At 38.5% G+C, this 19,689-nt stretch overlaps 1 protein-coding gene across 7 annotated transcripts in view; it reads right to left on the reverse strand.

Annotated features, from left to right (window-relative positions):
• Window positions 1–19,689, reverse strand: part of Cfap206 (cilia and flagella associated protein 206) — a 135,160-nt gene that overhangs the window by 87,565 nt on the left and 27,906 nt on the right. For 6 of the 7 annotated variants that reach the window (XM_004860237.3, XM_021240774.2, XM_013077964.3 and 3 more), the window contains exons 2-3: window positions 4,128–4,238; window positions 764–1,025 (exon numbers count right to left, since the gene is read on the reverse strand). The gene's annotated coding sequence lies outside the window, so the exon portion shown is untranslated. The remainder of the gene's footprint in view (window positions 1–763; window positions 1,026–4,127; window positions 4,239–19,689) is intronic. The other variant, XM_021240776.2, reaches the window with a different exon arrangement.

Here is a 19,689-nt window from a genome sequence, read left to right on the forward strand (position 1 = left end):
TGGTTATTAACTTCATTTTTTTTTTTTTTTTTGGTACCGGGGATTGAACTCCGGTCCTTGTGCTTGCGCAGCAGGCGGAGAAACCACTGAGATAAATCCTCGGCCCTTAACTTCATTTATTATAAATCAAGGAAGTGTGGCAGGTTTTGATCAAGCTTCCTGATTTTCCTACTGCTTACGTAGCACAAGGGAACTCCGCATGTGGAGTATAACAAAGGCAATACTAGGTAGGTACTGCTAACATCAGCAGCGTCCTGGGGAATGGGTAAAGCAGCTTTTGGTGTAGTCCAGACTGGTTTGGCTGAATTCCACTATGACCTGACCACTGTCTTTATCTATGAGAAGTGGGGCACTTGTTCATTAGGAGGCAGTTTCTTCAACTGAAAAAGACGGACACCATTGTTACTTCTTTCGGGGTTGGTGAGGGCTTAATGGGTCTATATATGCAATGGTTGGAAAGATGTGCGGCCTAAAGCAAACCGTACAGTAGTTGGGGCCGGTAATCCCCGCACTCTGGAAGGCTGGGGTAAGAGGATCACATATTCCAACGCAATCTGGGCAATTTGGCGAGACGCTGTTTCAAATTTTTAAATAATAAAAAGGATGTAGTTCAGTACGAAGGTCCTGGGTTCAGTCCCCACCACTGAAACAACCCAATACCAGAAACAGTAGCTTGGAACCCAAGGACTGTTGGCTGCCCACACCCACGATCCTAAGAACCCGAAGGCTCAGGGGCCAGGGCGGTGGGGGTTGGAGGTCTGACCTGCGGACCTGGGCGAAAGTGACAGCTGTTTAGGCTCAAGGTCGGCCGGATACTCCAGCGGCACTCCCCACAGCACCGCGCTCTTCTCCTCTCGGAGTGCACTTGCAGTTCAAGGGCACAGAAACCCGACGAGGCCAACCATGGCCAGAATAGAAACCAGAAGCTGTGGCTACCAGATCCGGCTCAGGAGTCCTCCAGGGCGGGGGTTACCATGGAGATGGGACGCTGAGGCAGGAGGGGGAGGGTCCGGATGTGGGCGGGGCTGGGGGAGAACAGACTGCAATAAAGTCTCTTCCCAGAGTGGGCGGAAAGAATTAGAGAAAGAACAAACAAAAGTACCCAAATCCGGGGCAAGATCATTACACCTCAGTGGTCAAGGTTGTCAAACACGCAATTCCTTAAACAAGGATGTTTACTTGCTAAGGTGGGAACTTATAGAATGGTTTAAAAGGGGAGCAGGAGAGTGGGAGGAAGAACTCATGAGAACAGGAAAAAATTGAAGTATAATGGAGTTCTTATAAAAGTATCTAGTTTTAAAAAGTAAAAATTAATTCAGCTTTATTTAATGTCCTGTTATTTAAAGAAGGTCAGTAACAGGTCATTCCAAGATGCTGGAAGAGAAAACGACCCACTAAAGAAGCATATCATAAGCACACATTCGCGTCTGGAGTTAGGATGTGATTTTTGTTCGTTAAGAATGACGTTGTGAGCCGGGGATTTAGCTCAGTGGTGCGCCGCCTGCCTCTCAAGTGCAAGGTCCTGAGTTCACTCCCAGTACCAAAAAACAAAAAACCAAAAAACCCCACAAAGAGTGCTCAGGCTAAAAGTGTGAAACAGTATTGAAGACAAGCAGAGCATCAACGTTTTAAACAATAATTTTATCAGTATTCTCAAATTATAAGCAAATATGCATACTATACTTTGCTAAGGGTATTTCTAGATTTCTAGGAAATGAATCACCACAAAAATTCAAGAATATAATAAGTCGTTGTACAGTACAAAACGATTTTACTTATTTCCCTTTTCTAGAAAAATTTCTTGGAATATGGATGAAGCTTGTGTTAAAATAAATGTTTAGAATAGCAAGGTTTATAAATGGCACAACATTGGAAATTAAATACTTGATATTTAAGGAATGTTGATAAAATGAAATGTTAAACAGGCATTAAAATAATCTCTAATTTTACTTATTTGGGTCTCTTTTTTTGGCTAGTTTGGCTAGAGGTTTATCGATCTTACTTATCTTTGCAATGAACCAACTCTTTGTTTCATTGATCCCTCATACTCTTTCACTCTCCAATTCATTAATGTTAGCTCTACTTTTTATTACATTTTTCCTTTCCTTGGCTTAGATGTGATTTGTTCTTGTTTTTCTAAGACCTTAATGTGCATCACTAGGTTACTTGAGATCACTCAAATTTTTTAATGCAGGTACTTAGAGCTCTAAACTTTCCTCTCTGGACCACCTGCACTGTATTCTACAGATTCTGGTATGTTGTGTTTCCATTAGCATTTGATTCTAGGAAGTTTTTAATTTCTCCCCAATTTCTTCAATCACCCATTGATGATTCAAAGTGTATTTTTTGTTATCCATGTATTTGCATAGTTTCTATGGTTTCTCTTGTTGATTTCTGGTATCATTCTATTGTAACCTGATAGCATGTATGAGATTATTTTGGTATTTTTATATTTGCTAAGGTTTGCTTCATAGCCTAACATATGGTCTGTTTCGGAGAAAGTTCCATAAGCTGCAAAAAGAATGTATATTTCTCTAATGTTGGATGGAACACTCCGTAGATATCTGTTAAATTCATCTGATTTATTAGTGTAACCTAACTCTGATGTTTTGCTGTTGATTTTTTTCTTGATGGCCCATCTGTTTTTGAGAATGGGATATTATTCAGGCATAGAGAAGAATGAAATAATGTCACTTGTAGAAAATAGAACTGGTGATTGTTGTGCCCAGATTGAGAAGTCCCAAAGACCACCAGGAAGCCGATTCCGATGTAAGCACACAAGGGCCGTTTATTCAAGCTCGAGCAGGGGCTCCCAACTGTCACCGACGCAGCGGATCAGAATTGAGAGCCCCGAATTTCAAATTAGCGGGGTTTTTATTGTGGTTACAGCAAGGTTTGGAGATTTTTCACTTAGCAGTTACATGATTGGTTGGCATTTAGCAAGCATGAAGTGTATATTTCTGATTGGCTAGGCCCATAGGGGGTTGAGGGGTGGTTACATGTAGGTTTTACGAGGGAAAAGAGGGACAAAGGTTAGTGGTCGACTGTCACGTACTGATGGTCAGCACATTGACAAGATTGTTCTATAGATAGTGGACCCGGAACGTTCATTTCCTGGGCAAACAGATGGTTGAGTAATTAACTTTGGAACTTTGCTTCTTTACAGATTGTGTCTTTTGTCCCAGAGCAAGCACATTTTAACCATTAATTTGTGAAGGCAATAGAGACTAGGGGAATAGTGGATTTTAGCAAAATGGAGTCGCTTTGGTCTCACAGTGATCATGATGTTAAGCAAAATAAACTAGACCTAGAAAGTCAAATATAACATTTTCTCTCATATATGGAACCTTAGAAAGAGAGAGAAACAGAGACAGACAGAGCAGACAGAGAAAGAGAGAAGAAAGTAGAAGGGAGACTATTAGAGAAGAGGAAGAGGGTCGGGGGAGGGATGATGAAAGAAGAAAGGGGTAATGGAGAAATTAAAATACTCAAAGTATATTGTATGGATCTATAAATATACCAGAATGAAACCAATTATTCTCTATAACTAATTGTATTAATATGATTAAAAATAAAATAAAATGCTTAGACTAGAAACTGGTATGCTATAAGCACTCAAATAAACACTTATTTTATATACATATTTTTTAAATGAAATGAATAAGTATTAAAATATGATTTTTATACTGATACATCCTTATATTTACATGAAAATAGTAAGGATATGGATATATCTGCATTTATATGATCAGTAGGTAGTTACTGTTTTCATATTGCTTATTTATATTTTCTCTGTGACACTTGTGTAACAACATCTACTTCATAGAATTTTTCTGACAATGTGATAATCCTCAGGAAACACATACTACAATGTCTAGGGTAGATAAGAGGATCAATTAATTTTAAATGCTATTTACATTTATCACTGTTGTTACTGACAACATCACTATGAAAACAAATTTTATATTCCAATGATTTATAGGCTTCTAGTCTTTGTAGAACTTTTTCTTATTTTAACATGGCAGCAATGACATTTAAAAAGAAACATGAAGAAAACAGAGTACATCCAAATAATGGCAAGAATAATCCTGCCAGGGAAAAAAAGAAAAGGAACTGAGTATATCTACCTTGAGAAAAAGGAGCATGAGAATCCCTCTCAGTTTCTTCAGAAGACAATCCACATTAAGTATTGTTTCAGAACACAAAGTTAGAGATCTACATACAATGGTGGATTTAACCTGAAATAAAATAAATAGGGGTCACCAATTGTGAAGGGGAAAATGAGCTCTGTGTTATTGAATGTTTTTATTCAAAGGAAAAGGTAAACCTTCAAGAAAGTTGAAGATTTAATTCCTTATGACTAAGTAAATTTAAGATGCCGAAGACTATCAAACTTTTACAGGGAGGTGTCTATTTTTCTTTTTCCTAAAGTTTTAAGAAAAGATTAGGTGAGCTTTTTAACATGTTTAATCATTTTTTAGTGGATGCTTGACATTGTGAGTGTTAACCTCATTGGTATCTGAACTATGTGGTTTACCTCTAAGAAGTGCTGAGCTTTTTTTCCCTCCCTTCCCAGTTATTTGTGGGTCAGCTTGATTCTCTAAGAAATATATTTACTAGGACAAGTCTACAGTAGTCTTCATTCCAGGGGAAACTTTTCCCTACCACTAAGTAATAAAAGCTCAGCAATCTTTAATGAATTACTTGGTTTTCCTTGAGGACTTTTACTTGTATTAGATACTTTCCTCTTGCTGGGACAAAATATCCAACACCCACAACTTAAAGGAGGAGTTTATTTCTGCTCACAGTTTCAGAGAGTTCAGTGCATGTGCTGGCTCCAGGGCAGAAACAGCATGGTGGAAAGCTGCTCAGCTTGTGGCAGTCAGGAAGCAAAAGGGTAGGACCAGAAAAAAATATATACCTTTCCAGGTCACACCCACAATGACCCACAACCCTTAACCAGGCCGCGTCTCCTAATATCACATTCAGCTTTGAAGTCATCAACCCACTGATAAGTATCGCACTCCCATGAACCAACACCATCCAAAAGCCCCACTTCTAAAGACAAGACTTTTAGGGGACATTTTAAATCTAGACCATAACACCATTCTGGCTGCTCAGAGCTTGAATACCTTCCCATCTTCTCTGAGCTCTGGGAATCATTTAGCTGAGAACTCCCTAGTCTATACATAACAGTGTGAATTTTCAATGCAGGCATACATAGCTAAGTACTTAACAAACACTCATGTTTATGTGGTCTGTTCTGTTTGTTTTCCTTGTATTATTTGCACAACTTCATCTTTTCCAAAACTATCTGAAAATGCCAGCCATTCCAGCATCTGTGAACTCCGATCTACTATCTTCTCAACTTGTCCAGGTCCCCAGACACTGAATTTACTTTCCTTTGCCCAGGATCTGGACATCACTTATAGGCAGAAATTTGGGGGCAGTCATGCTATTAACTTATGTCTTTCTTCTTACTCAGTTATCATAGCACTATGCTATCTGTATTCCAATATCTGAAAACAATTGCTTTCTATATTTTGTCCAGTTTTGTAGTTGTTTGTGACAGGAATTTAAGTCCAGTCCTTGTCATACCTTCATGGCCAGAAGGGGAAACTTGAAAAGCCTTGGAGAGAAGAAAATAGGAAATAGTCTAGTAGGAGGCTAGACTGGGCTTCCTAGAAAATTCCAGTAATTTTTAGAAGCTACTGGAAAGTGATTAATGCTCATCTGAGGATTGGCATCATGAAGTTAAAGTTAAAGCAATCTTCCCACTTAAGCAATTTTCTTCAGAAATTGCTCAGTACTTCAGGAGCAACATGGCAAGAATAGCCTGGAACGGGGGTGTTGCCAGATGAATTGTTATTATGCTACACTAGGATATTTAATACAGCCTGGATCAACAAAAGCAATTTCTCAGCTCTTTAGATATTGTGAAGACCTAAACTAAAATTTCCATTTACTAACAGATACAAGATTAACACTAGATAGAATACTTTACAAAACTATTTCATAGATGCAAAATAATTCATCTGCTTCTTAAAACAGCCTCACAAAAGAGTGAATTTTTGTCATTTCATTTGACATATATGTAAATCAAGATTCAGAGGATATAAGATATTAGTCTGAACAGTAAAGCTACCAGGTCATAGAGCTATCTTAGTCTTGTTCTCATCAGTTTTGAAATTTTCAGAACATTCTTTATGTTCTGAGAAAAGTTCTCAACTCTTTTCTCAGAAAAATGCATAAATGACAGAGCCAGCCGTCACTAGTCGAACAGTACCTGAGGAGAGGGGTGAGGATTAAGATAAACAACACAAATTCGGGAGAAAAGAAAAGGAGAAGAGAGAGCGAGGGCCTTCTCCTTCCCACTTTATTGAGCCTTTTATATATCCTCCTTCATCACCCACAGCCTCCCTCCCTTCCTCCCCTCGTGACCAGGTGACTAATTATTTTTACAGGGAAAAGGTCAATTATATTTTTACAATTCCGGGAATGTTACTTTCTTGTCCAGCAGTCATTATGTTCTTAGCTGACTCAAGAATCTCAAAAGGCTCAGGGTTGTTTCAACCCTTCACTCTCCACACATAAAGTCTCTGATTTTGCATATAATTTTAGAGAATTTACAGATCCATGAAAATCATGCAAGTGTCAGTTGACTCTTGGTCTAAAAATCTCTAATTTGGGGGATGAAGATGAAGCTCAATTGTAGAGCCCATGCCCAGCATGTTCAAGGCCCTGGGTTCATTCCCAGCACTAGACCAAAAAATCCTAACTTTAAACCCACCTCTGGGTTGTAGACACTTGGTCTTTATCTTTATAATTATTTACCCTACACTGCGTATATGGGTTTTTTTGTATCACAATCGAACTCAGGACCTTGCCGTTGCCAGGCAGGTGCGTAGTGCCACTGAGTTACATCCCAGGCCCTATACTGCACATGTGTTACACTGAGCTTTTTTGAATGTATAAATAAAAAGAAAGGCTCAATAATGTAGAACTCCTCTAGTTTTAGTTATGCTTTTTGGTTATTAACTCATTAAAATATGCCTGTATTTTAATAAAAATCCTTAAAGTTAAAAAATGAAGATATTGTGCTTTTTACCCTGTTTCTCTGTTGTTCTCCGTTATAATCTATATGCTATACAATTAGCTATGCTATTTAAAAACACAGCCATTGTGTTAGTCTATGTAATCTATATGCTATGTCAATTTTTAAACTGTGAAAATCACAGTGTTAGAATTTCCAATTTCACTTTTCTTCTCAACAAAGAGGCTTGATAATGAAGAGGGCAGCAAAATTTTCTGGGTAGTAATGAGAAAAATTATGAAGCAAGCAAGATAATGCAAGTCACCCTTATTCCAGTTTCTCAAAGTATACTTATGTGCTGTTTTTGTCTGTTTTCCCCTATCCTTTTCGTCAGGAAGATCACAAGATCTTTTCTTAATTGTCTTTCTTACAGGGATTCCTTTTTACACATTACTTACATGGGCACAGATGTAAAAAGGCAGAACTCCTAGTGGAGTTTTTGATACAAAGATAGATAGCATAGCTTTCTCAATTCATTTATCAGACCCTCAACAATCTACTTAACCTCAACAATCTACTTTTCTTTGTGACTGTCAACATCTTTAAGGGTAAGATATATAATAAGCAAAAAAGATTTAATTCTTTGTCTCCTGCCTCCTTTTCCAAGGATCCAGAAATCAGGGCAGGAAACATACTTTACAGGTATGTAAAGTCCTGATCTTTCACATATTTCAAAGTAAATCAAACTTACCAGAAATCATAATGAAAAAATAAGTGAAACAGTGAATTCTATTATAATCAAATCTAAGGCTCTTTAAAAAGTAGGGGTAATAGTGATCCTTCCTAGAATTATAAACCTGGCACAATTTCATGCACAGGGCCCTAAAGGAAAACTGGCTCAACAGCACAAAAACCTTTCTTCTGTGACAGTGATTCTCAACTCTAGAGTCGAGGATCAACATATTGATAACACATGGCAACCTCCCATGATGAACTCTGATATGCCCTGCTTATTTATTTACCCATGAAGACATAATTAGAGTGTAGCTTTTTTTTTTTAAGTTAATTTATCTTGTCTTTTGTGCACCCAACTCCCACACCCATCTCCCCAGTCCTTAACTAATGAGTAAGATGTCATTAGTACCTCTTGAATTAATTCATGTTCTTTATGCCCATTTCTCTTGATAGAGAAAATTTAAACTATAGGTTAGTTATTAAGGTAGCTGAAGTAGAATAAGTAATGCATTCCTTTAAGATTTACCTTTCCCATAACTCTTGTTGTTTAAGATGATGGCTAACTGACCCTTTGAGCTGTAACCTAACTGTAGATAACGTTTAACCTGGAGAAAAACAAAGTAGAAATGTTTGGGGAGTTTACAAAGTATATGCTTTAAGTGCCACCTGTTTGTTATATGTCTGTGACTATAACCATTAACTGGAACTAGTTGTAAAAGGGAAACAAATTTTACTAAGACCACCAGGAATGAGGTAATGGCTAAAAGAAGATATAAAAGGAAATGTTAAAACAAAGGATGGCGTGGACATTGATCAGACGAGTTTCTGGTGGTCCCACACACTTTCAAGTAAAGGTTTTGTTTTTTTACCCAAATTCTGTTGTCTCCATGCATTTCTTTCTGCTATTCCAGAACACTCTTTCAATTATTAAAGTCATGATCTTGTCTTGCCTGGCTATTGCAACAACAAATTGAATTTCCTTCCTCCAGTTTTGTATTCCTGATTCTTTGCCTATATTAAAATGACCCTTTAAAATTATAAATCTGATGATGTCATTCTCCTGCTTAAATTCTGTGAAGGTGTCTGTCTCCTTGGGGTAAATCTAAACTCCAGGGATGCCACACTCAGCTTCCTCCACCTAACCTCAGTTCTCATACCCCTCTCCCTTCCCTCATCAGATCACACACTTTCCATTCTGTGGCCATGTGAATTAACTTGTTGTCTCAAAACTTCCAGTTCTCCCTGACCTGCAGGCCTTTGCATAGAGATTATTCCCTCTATCTGAACGTCTTTTTCTTCTTTACCTGTTGAGTTTCTCCATGTCCTCAGAAGCTATCTCTCTTATGAAATGCTCTCTCTTTGACTCTTCAACAATGGGATCGAGGATCTAAACTATCTAGTCCCAAAATATTTTCACCAACTGAGAAGAAAACTCCATACCTGTTAAGCAGTCATTCCCATCTCACCTTCTTTGAGTGTACACCTACTTACACCTGACAAAGCTCTCAATACTTTATGGAAGTCTATTTTCTTCTCTGTTCCTGGAAAGCAGGGAACATATCTTGTTGAGAGTCCAGCACCTGACAATAGAGCCTAGGATGAAAGTGCCTTGGCAGAGTATTTAGATTAAGGAAGCAAGTCTAAGAGTGGGTGGGTGAAAAAGGTAGTAATTTTAGATGTTTGTATATTAATGTCTTTAAAATAAAATTAAAATTTGAGAGAGGAGAAAGCATTTAAAGGACAAGTCTTTAGAAGAAACGCTTCCTCTGATTCCAGCATTGGTTCCCCCACCGTGGGATCCCCATCTATCCAAAGTACTGCTTAATGCACTCCTCAGGTGGAGACATTGCTCCCAGTCTTATCTTTCCTGCATTCCTCAAACTACAGTTGGGAAGCTTCCAGCAGGGCCATGGTTTCAGAAGGTGGGCACTGAACTAACTGGCCCTGAGGCTGAGGGGCTTCTTAAGAGAGAGCAGGTAATGGAGATAAGGATGGAAGAAAGGGATGGAGCTCAAATTTTAATTTCCTCTTTGCAATTCCCTTGCACCCCATGGAACACTATGGAACAATTCCCAAGAAGATACTTCAATTTGGGACCCTCCAAACCAGGTATGTTCAACTCATGGTCCACAGCTGCATGCAGCCTTGGACAGTTAGTATTGTGGTCCCATGAGATCATAAGCTTTTAATATTATGTGACTTTCAGCAATATTTTTCATGATTTGATTATGCAGTAGTTGAATGTGGCCTGTAGGTGGCAATAAAACACTATGTAGAGGAGGCTGCAGTGCAGTGGTAACTCCACCTCCTATGCCCACCACATATAGTAAATCCAGAACACATTTGTATCAGATGTTACATGTGCTTGTGAGACTTGATGAATAAAACACAGTGATTACAAACAATAGTACTTTATCCTGCCTACACATGTGTGTGGCTATGAAGACAGACATTTATTCTTATTAAGCAGACATGTAATTAAATGGACAGACCTACAACCCAGTGGAATGGACCGACCCATGTGTTGGTCCCCAACCAACTCTATACCCATGGATTCTGTGCCCTGGCCACAGCCAATACCAACTCTGAGCCAACTCTGAATTTTGTTTCCTTTCTGTTTGGGGCTGCAGAAGTGCCAATCAACCAACAGGCTTGATCTTGGATGAAGACAAAATCCAGAATAGAAGATCCTGATTGGATTCCACTTTATATTGGAGATACTTCATTGTTGCAAATAGTCCTAAAATGCACAGAGCCACACAGGTGAGTGCCAAACAACCAACCTGATGGAGGAAGAAGCCAATACCATGAGAAGAGGTAAGCCCGGAAGGATTGGTTGTTTCAGGGAGAAATACCAGATGAACCAGCAATACTTCAAAAGACTGAAGTGTTACCCTACCACAGTGATTGGGTGAGATACAGCCATGAGAGACAGACTGGTGAGATGGTGAGGTCCACTGAGATCCCCTGAGAAGTTCAAGCTCAGGCCAGGAAAGGAAATGCTGTATTTTGAGGTGGGAGCACAGTTGTGAGAGCTGGCTTTTAGAGCTGTTTGGATCTGAAGGTGATGGCATTGAATCCAGAAGTCTTCTTAAGCTGCTTGCCCCACTGCCTGCATTCAGAGGAGGCCAGTGGTCTGACTGCTTCCCCATGTAGCAACACGAGCAGGGATATGTCTCAGCTTGGAGTAGGGTTTATAGATGGAGCACCTCTGGAATAGAAGGGTCACTACACAAACCCACAGGCTATAAAGAAAGCCAGAGAAGAATGTGGCTTACTGGATTCCAAAGATTGCATGTTTTGGAAGAAAACCACTTATCTGGAAATACATAAGAATTTTTTTTCTTTTCTTTTTACTAATTTTTCTTTCCTTTGCTGGTGTGTGTGTGTGTGTGTGTGTGTGTGTGCGTGTGTGTGTGTGTGCCATTTGGAGTTTTATCTTCCATTTTTCTCCCCTCCCCCTTTTTATCATTACTTTGTTTGATTAGGTTCTCCTTTTTTCTCTATCATTTTTCTTTTCTTATTCTCTTTTAATTTGTTCCCTTATTATTTTTCCTTTTTTCCCTCTATTTTAATCTATATTTATTATTAATTATCTTTTTTCTTGTGGATTTTAACTGTTATTTTTTTCTAGTGCTACTGATTTCCTTTTGTGTCTTAATAGTATCCTTTATTTCAATTTTATTTCTTTCCTATCTTCCATTGCTTAATTTTTTGAATTCTAGTTTTTTCATGTTCCTATTGCCCACAACTTCTATCCTTACTAGTATAACCAGTAAACTTTATGAATCTGCTGGTAGTTAACTACACCTTACTACATTTGAGCAGTGTTCTATTGTTAATGGAGATAAAGTTGTTCTGTTGAGTAGACGTTTACTGTTGATCAATATCTAGTTTGTCTTAGAGTTTATACTGTAAGTAGGGATTTATTTTCTATGGTTAAGGGTGGTACATTATTAGTTCTTAGGGTTTCTTGATATCCAGTTTGTATTTGACATTGCTGTTGTTGCTGATTTTACTACTTTAGCCAAGGTGACACGGTTGTTGCAATCAATTGTTCTTTTCTATATCCCATTTCCTGGATTGTCTGAGGGTCATATACAATAATGCAACCCATTCCTGAAGAAGTGGTACTGGGCCAAATAGGCTATGATCTCTCCTCCCTCCCAATAAATGAAGCTAGTGGGATTCTAGGACAGAGACAAAGGCCAATAGCGAGCTACACCCAAAAGATGACTCTGAAAAGAATTAATTAAAGAAGTCTCCACACTAGCAATAAAGAACTCACTACAATCAATCTGCAAAACCTCAGCACAAAAAAATGAACAAACGCCACCAAACCTCCCATTTCCCCAAAGGCAATCCAGGATGGATCAAAGGGGAAGAAAATCAAACCCACACTGTGGAAATATCTAAAACAATAATAGTAGAGGTAACAAAACAGATCAATAAGTCACTTGGAAATTCAAAGCAGATATAATTAAAGAGATAATCCTATAAAACAAAGGATTAGTGAGTCTAGAGAAGACACTAATAGAAACCTAGAGGAGCTGAAGAAAAAGATGCAAGTCATGAATGTCCAGTACAGAAAACAACTGAGTCTGTAAAAGTTCTATAAAGATATTCAATGGTGTCTTGGTTACTTTTCTTGTTGCTGAGACAAAATACCTGACACTGAAAGTTAAAGGAAGAAAGGTTTAATTGGCTGAAGTTTGTAGAGGTTTCAGTCCATAATCAGCTAGCTCCAAGGCAGGTGGCAGAGGAGCATCTCAGAGGAGAACAACAGTTCATGGTGGCCACAAGGTAGCAAAAGCAAGAAGAGACTTTAACAGAATTTTTCTGCCCCCTTTATCGTATTCAGACTACTTAGGGAGAGTAACATTCACACTCTTAATCCTTGTGCCATTGGTCCTAATACTGCACCATGCATCATTCACATAGTCTAGATTAAGTCACCCCTGAAAAAGCCCCACCTAAGACCACAGGAGGCTTTTCTGGGACTTCTAAACATAAGCCATAACATTCCACCCTTGCCTCCCCCAAAGACTCATGAATATCCCTTTACACAAAAGGCATCTAGTCCATCTGTGAGAGTTGCCAAAGTCCTAACAGTTTCAGCATTGCTGAAAAGTCCAAGTCCAAAGTCTCCTCTGAGATTTAAGGCAAACTCTTAGCTGCAAGCCCCTGTACAAATGAAAAGTTAAACACTTCCAACATTCAATGGCACAAGACAGACAATTCTATTCCAAAAGTTACAGACAGGGAGATACAAAGGAATGGGAACAAAGCAAGTCCAAAATCCAGCAGGGCAAACACTAAATCACACAGTTCTATTTCCAATATCCCTGGAAATATGTGGCAAGTTGTGAACACCAAAGGGCTTTGCCCCTTTGGCTCTGCAGATGGTTGTAACTCCCAGAGCTTTTCTCTTGGGCCAGTTCTGTTCCCTCCTTGCAGCTTTCCTCAGACAATCCATGCTTCTGGTTTCTCCAAACTTCTGGTGTCTCCAATGTACCTTTGGCTTCACACTCACAGCTTCACACACTGCCCTCTCAAAGGCACACTGCCTGACCTTCCAGGCCTTCTGAAATCTGGGTGGAAGCTTTCCTGACTCTATAATTCTACTCTGCATGTGCCTAAAACCAGTGCCACATGGATGATGCCAAGATCTGCTGCCAGCTGGAGCAGTAGCCAGTCTTCCCTCTTTCTTGGCTGTAGGGATTGAGTCCTTATGAACCAAATTCCAGGGAACAATTCTAGGCTGCCACCATTCTGGAACATGGTGCTCTGGGGCTTTCTATTCAAAGCAAAGTCTTTCACTTTTGCAATTTTGAGAAACAGGTGCAGCCCTGTTGCTTCTTTTGATGCCCTCGGGCATCTTTTCTATTCTATTTCTTCTCAGCAATCAAGATCTTCTTTTTTGCATCTTTATAGGCAGTAACATTACTGGAGCTTCCTTTCTGATAAAATTCAAAATGTTTTAAATCATTCTACTGGGCTCTTTGCTCTTGATTCTCAACATCTGGGTAAAAGGCCCCAAAAGCAGCCATGCCACTGCCTCAACATTAGACTGCCTTAAAATTTCTTCTGCCAGATTAATTAGTCCACCACCCTTAGTCTCAGATAAAGTTTCTGGACATGAGCAAAATGCAGACAAACGTTCTGCCAAGGCATAACACACACTGTTTGGAGTCCAACAGCCAGTGAAGCTCTTTTTCCCAACAGAAACCTGAGCCTGGTCTTTATCAGCTTTCTGGTCTTCTGCACTCTGACCAGAATCTCCCATACAGTACAGTCTAAGGCCTTCCAGCTCTACATTTTCAGCCAACATCTCTGAACTTTTCCAAACTTTCCCCTTTCCTACAAGCCAGTTCCAAAGGCTCTGGAGCCACATGGCCAGGTAATGTCACAGCAATGACTCCACTTCTCCAGTACCAAATTCTGTGTTAGTTCCTTTTCTCTCATTGCTGAGACAAAGTACCCAACACTCAAAGTTAAAGGGAGGAAAGAATTATTTAGCTCACTGTTTGTAGACGTTTCAGTCCATAATTGGCAGATGGTGGCAGAGGGGAATCTCAGAGAACAACAGTTCATGGTGGCCACAAGGTAGGAAAAGCAACATGAGACTTTAACAGCATCTTTCTGCTCCTTTGATCTTATTCAGACTACTTAGCACACGTAGCGCTCATGCCTTTAATCCTAGTGCCCATGGGCCTAACATTGCAGTATGAATCAATCACATACTTTAGATTAAGTCACCTCTGAAAAAGCCCCACCTAAGACCACAGGAGACTTTTTGGGAACATCTAAACTAATCCATAACAAATGTATTAAAAATATGGGCAGCAAAAGTGAACAATGTGAGGGCATAGTGTAAGATTTAGAAGACAGGGCTATGGTTGATGATCAATTAATGAGAGACAGCTTCTTCAAAACAACACAAAATAGCCAAATGTGGTAGCACATGCCCATAATTCAAGCACTGGGAGAGCTGAGGCAGAGGGATTGCCACAAGTTCAAGCTAGCCTGGGTTATATAGCAATGAGACCTGTAGCAAAAAACAAAACAAAAAAAAACAACAACAAATCCTACAATAAGATAACATGAAAAATGGATCAAACAGGTGCTAGATGATACAAAGAAGGCTAATCTAAGATTAATTAGAATAAGTGAAAAATCAGAAGATAGCACAAAGAGTATAAAAAACCTGTTTACAAAGTACTGGCAGAAAATTTTCCAAACATAGAAAAACAATTTAACATACAGATAATTGAGGAATATAGAACCCCAAAAGGGCATGACCAGAAAAGAATCACCCTAAGACACATCATAGTCAAAATACCGGAAATCCAACACAAGAACAAATTCTTAAAAGCTATAGGGAAAAGGAACAAATTGTTAAAGAAATAACATCAGAATTACAGCACATTTCTCAACACAAACGTTAAAGTCAAGGAAAGCTTGGAGTACAGTATTTCAAACCCTAAAAGAAAACAACTTCCAACCTACAGTGATATATCCTGCAACATTATTGTTTAAAGCTTAGGGGAAAATAAGATATTTCCATGATAAAGAGCACCTAAAGAAATCCATGACCACCAAACCAGCATTCCAAAAAATTCTCAATGATATCCTAGAAAGAGATAATGAAGATAACAATGTCAAAAAGCCCAATAGAATGAATGAACTAGGCAGAGTGAGCAATTAAGTAGAAGGGAAAGAAAGGGAATCAGCAGTAGGAAAATAATGCAATGACAGAATAAGTCAATCTCTGTCAGTTATAATCATCAATGTGAATGGCCTTAATTCACCAATCAAAGACACAAATTAGCAGACTGTATAAAGAAACACAATCCAATAATATGCTGTAACAAGAAACGAAAAAAAAAATCACAGATTGAAAGTCAAAGAATGGAAAACAATATTCCATGCAATGGGAACCCCCAAAAGAGCAGGAATAGCTAACCTATTTTCAGACAAACTGGGCTTTGAATTAAAGCTGATCAGAAAAGGCAAAGAAAATCACTGAAGTGCTCCCAGCACAGAGGAGAAGGCATCTGGGGTGACGTGCCACCACTCCCAGTGCAGAGGAGGAGGTTTCTGGGCCAACATAGCACTGGTATCAGCACAGAAAAAGTAAGCCAAATGGGCACCAGCAGCACTCCCCCTGCCATGGAAATGAGAAGACATGTAAACAAGCCTCAAAACCAGACTTCCAGATGACCTAAGGCTACCTAAAAGGGAAATGAGATGGAACACTGTGGTACTCAACCACCTGGACTCTCTGAACTGGCAACAAAAGAGGATCTGGAAAAAATGAAATCAGAAATAATTTCTCAGATAACAGCAGAGATTGGGCAAAGACTGCAACACATGATTAATAAATCTAGAGAGGAGCTATGGAACATGATGGAATCCCAACATAGGAAACAAATGGAATCCAAAAAACAGATGCAAACAGATTTCCCGGAGATTAAAAACTCCATTGAAAGTTTACAAAGCAGAATGAGCCAATGTGAGAACAGAATTTCAAATATAGAAGATAAGATTACAATTAGTGACCACAAAATTGCTTTAAAATTGTAAGGGACCACAAGAAATCAATCCAGCATCTGCTAGATGATGCAAAGAGGACTAACATAAGACTGATCAGAGTCAATGATGAAATAGGAGAGAGTGCAGACAACATTAAAAAACTGTTCACAGAAGTAATGGCAGAAAACTTTCCAAGCAGGGGAAAAGAACTTGACATACAGATCAGTGAGGCATATAGGACTCCAAATAACCTTGATCAAAAAAATCTACACATAGGCATATAATTGTTAAGATTCCAGAAACCCAACAGAAGAACAAAGTTCTATAAGCAGTTAGAGAAAACAAATCACATACAAAGGAAAGCCCATCAGAATCACAGTAGACTTCTCAATGCAAATGCTCAAGGCAAGAAGAGCTTGGAGTGACATATTCCAAGCCCTAAAGGAAAACAGCCTCCAACCCAGATTGATGTACCACGCAAAACTATCTTTCAAAATTGATGGAGAAATAAGATACTTTCATGACAAAGAGCACCTTAGGAACTTCATGAGTACCAAACCAGCACTCCAAAAAATTTTAGACAAAATCCTAGGAAAAGACAATGAGGATCACAACCCCAGGAAGCCCAGAAGAATGAATTCACCAAGCATGACAAGAAATTAAAGGCAAAGGAGGAGAATCCAACAAAAAGAAAGAGTCATGACAGTGATAAATCAATATGTATCATTTATAAACATCAATATTAATGATCTCAACTCACCAATCAAAAGAAATAGACTGGCAGAACGGGTCAAGAAGCAAGATCCAACAATATGCTGCATACAAGAAACACACTTAATTCATAAAGAAACTTATAGACTGAATGGGTGGAAAACAATACAACGTGTGACAGAAACCCGAAAAAAAGCAGGAGCACCTATCCTCTTTGCAGATCAAGTGGATTTCAAACCAATACTGATGAAGAGAGACAAAGAAGGACACTACATCCTTGTAAAGGGAAGAATCCAAGAGGAAGAGATGACAATCATAAATATCTATGCACCAAACAATAGTGTGCCCAACTATATATAACAAATACTCACATACATGAAAAATCAAACAAGCACTAGTACAATAGTAGTGAGGGACCTCAATACCCCACTGTCACAAATAGATAAATTAATTAGACAAAAAACAAGCAACAAAATACTAGAACTCAATCAAACTTTTGAACAAATGAACTTAACAGATGTTTACAGAGAGTTCCACCACACAAAATCAGAATACACATTCTTTTCAACTGCACATGGGTTGCTCTCCAATATAGACCACATACTTGCTTATAGAATATATATAAGTAAGTGCAAAGGAACTGAAGTTATCCCCTGTATATTATCAGAGCATAGTGCAATGAAATTGGAGATCAATAGCAAAAAGAAACAGCAATAATTTCATAAACACATGGAAATTGAACAACACACTTCTGAATAACCAATGGGTCACAGAGGAAATTAAAGAAGAAATCAGACATTTCCTTCAATTAAATGACAATGACAATACAACATATGGGAATCTATGGGACACAGTGAAAGCACTCTTACAAGGGAAATTCATAGCAATGAATACTCATATTAGGAAAACAGAGTGATCCCAATTAAACCACCCAATGCTGAACCTCAAGCTTCTAGAAAAAGAAGAACAGGACAAACCCAAAGCCAATGGAAAGGAGGAAATTATAAAGATCAGGGCAGAAATCAATGCAATGGAGACTAAGAAAACAATACAAAAAAATCAATGAAGCCAAGAGTTGGCTCTTCAAAAGAATAAACACAGTTGACAAACCCTTAGCCAACCTTGTCAGAAAAAGGAAAGAAAAGGCCCAAATCCATGCAATTAGGAATGAAAAGGGTGAAATTACAACGGACCCAGCAGAAATCCAGAGGATCATCACAATACCTACTTCGAGAAGCTATATGCCAATAAGATGAAAAACACAGAAGAAATGGACAGATTCCTAGATATGTGTGAATTACCAAAGTTGAACCAAGAAGACCTAAAGATTCTAAACAACCCAATATCAATCAATGAAATTGAAAACATAAGAAAATCTTACCAACTAAGAAAAGCCCAGGTCCTGATGGCTTCACTGGTGAATTTTACAAGACATTTAGAGAGGAGCTACAGCCACTACTGTTTAAATGCTTCAATGAAATTGAAAGGGAAGCAGTACTCCCAAATTCATTCCTGGAAGCAAGCATCACCTTTATCCCCAAACCAGAGAAAGACCCAACCAAAAAAAGAGACCTATAGGCCAATCTCACTGATGAACATAGATGCAGAAATCCTTAATAAGATACTGGCAAACAGAATGCAAAGGATCATCAAGATCATACACCCTGGCCAAGTGGTTTTCATCCCAGGGATGCAGGGATGGTTCAACATACACAAATCAATCAATGTAATACATTGTAACAATAGAGCCAAGGACAAAAACCATATGATCATCCCAATAGATGCAGAAAAAGCATTCGACAAAGTCCAACAAGAATTTATGATAAAAACCCCACAAAAAATTGGAAAAGATGGTATCTACCTCAATCTGATAAAAGCTATCTATGAAAAACCAACAGCCAGTATCATACTAAATGGTCAAAAACTGAAATCCTTCACACTAAAATCAGGAACAAGACAAGGATGTCCACTATCACCACTCCTTTGCAATATAGTTTTGGAAACATTAGCCACGGCAATTAAACAAGAGAGAGAAATAAAAGGAATAAAGATAGGAAGTGAAGAAGTCAAATTGTCATTATTTGCTGATGACATGATACTTTATATAGAAGACCCCAAGAACTCCACCAAAAGTCTTCTAGAATTAATAACCAAATTCAGTAGAGTAGCTGGATCAACACACAAAAGGTCAACACACAAAAATCAATAGCTTTCCTCTGCACGAACAGTAGTCTCACTGAGAGAGAAATAAAACAACAATTCCTTTCACAATAACATCCAAAAAAACTGAAATACCTAGGAATCAACCTAACAAAAGAAATCAAAGACCTCTTCTCTGAAAACTATAGCAGTTTGAAAAGAGAGACTGAAGATGATATCAGAAAATGGAAAGACATCCCCTGCTCCTGAGTAGGAAGCATCAACATAGTGAAAATGGCCATACTTCCAAAACTTCTATATAGATTCAAGGTAATCCCAACTGAAATCCCAGGAGCATACTTTATGGACCTTGAGAAAACAATCCAAAAATTCATTTGGAACAAGAAGAGACCTAGAACAGCAAAAGCAATTCTGGGTAACAGAGACATGACAGGGGGTATTACAACCACTAACTTGAAACTATATTACAAAGTTACTGTGATAAAAACAGCATGGTACTGGCAAAGAAACAGACC

This window comes from Heterocephalus glaber, unplaced genomic scaffold (assembly GCF_053883595.1).
Source record: "Heterocephalus glaber isolate CG9 unplaced genomic scaffold, H.glaber_assembly_v1.0 deba00001523, whole genome shotgun sequence".
NCBI lineage: Eukaryota > Metazoa > Chordata > Mammalia > Rodentia > Bathyergidae > Heterocephalus > Heterocephalus glaber.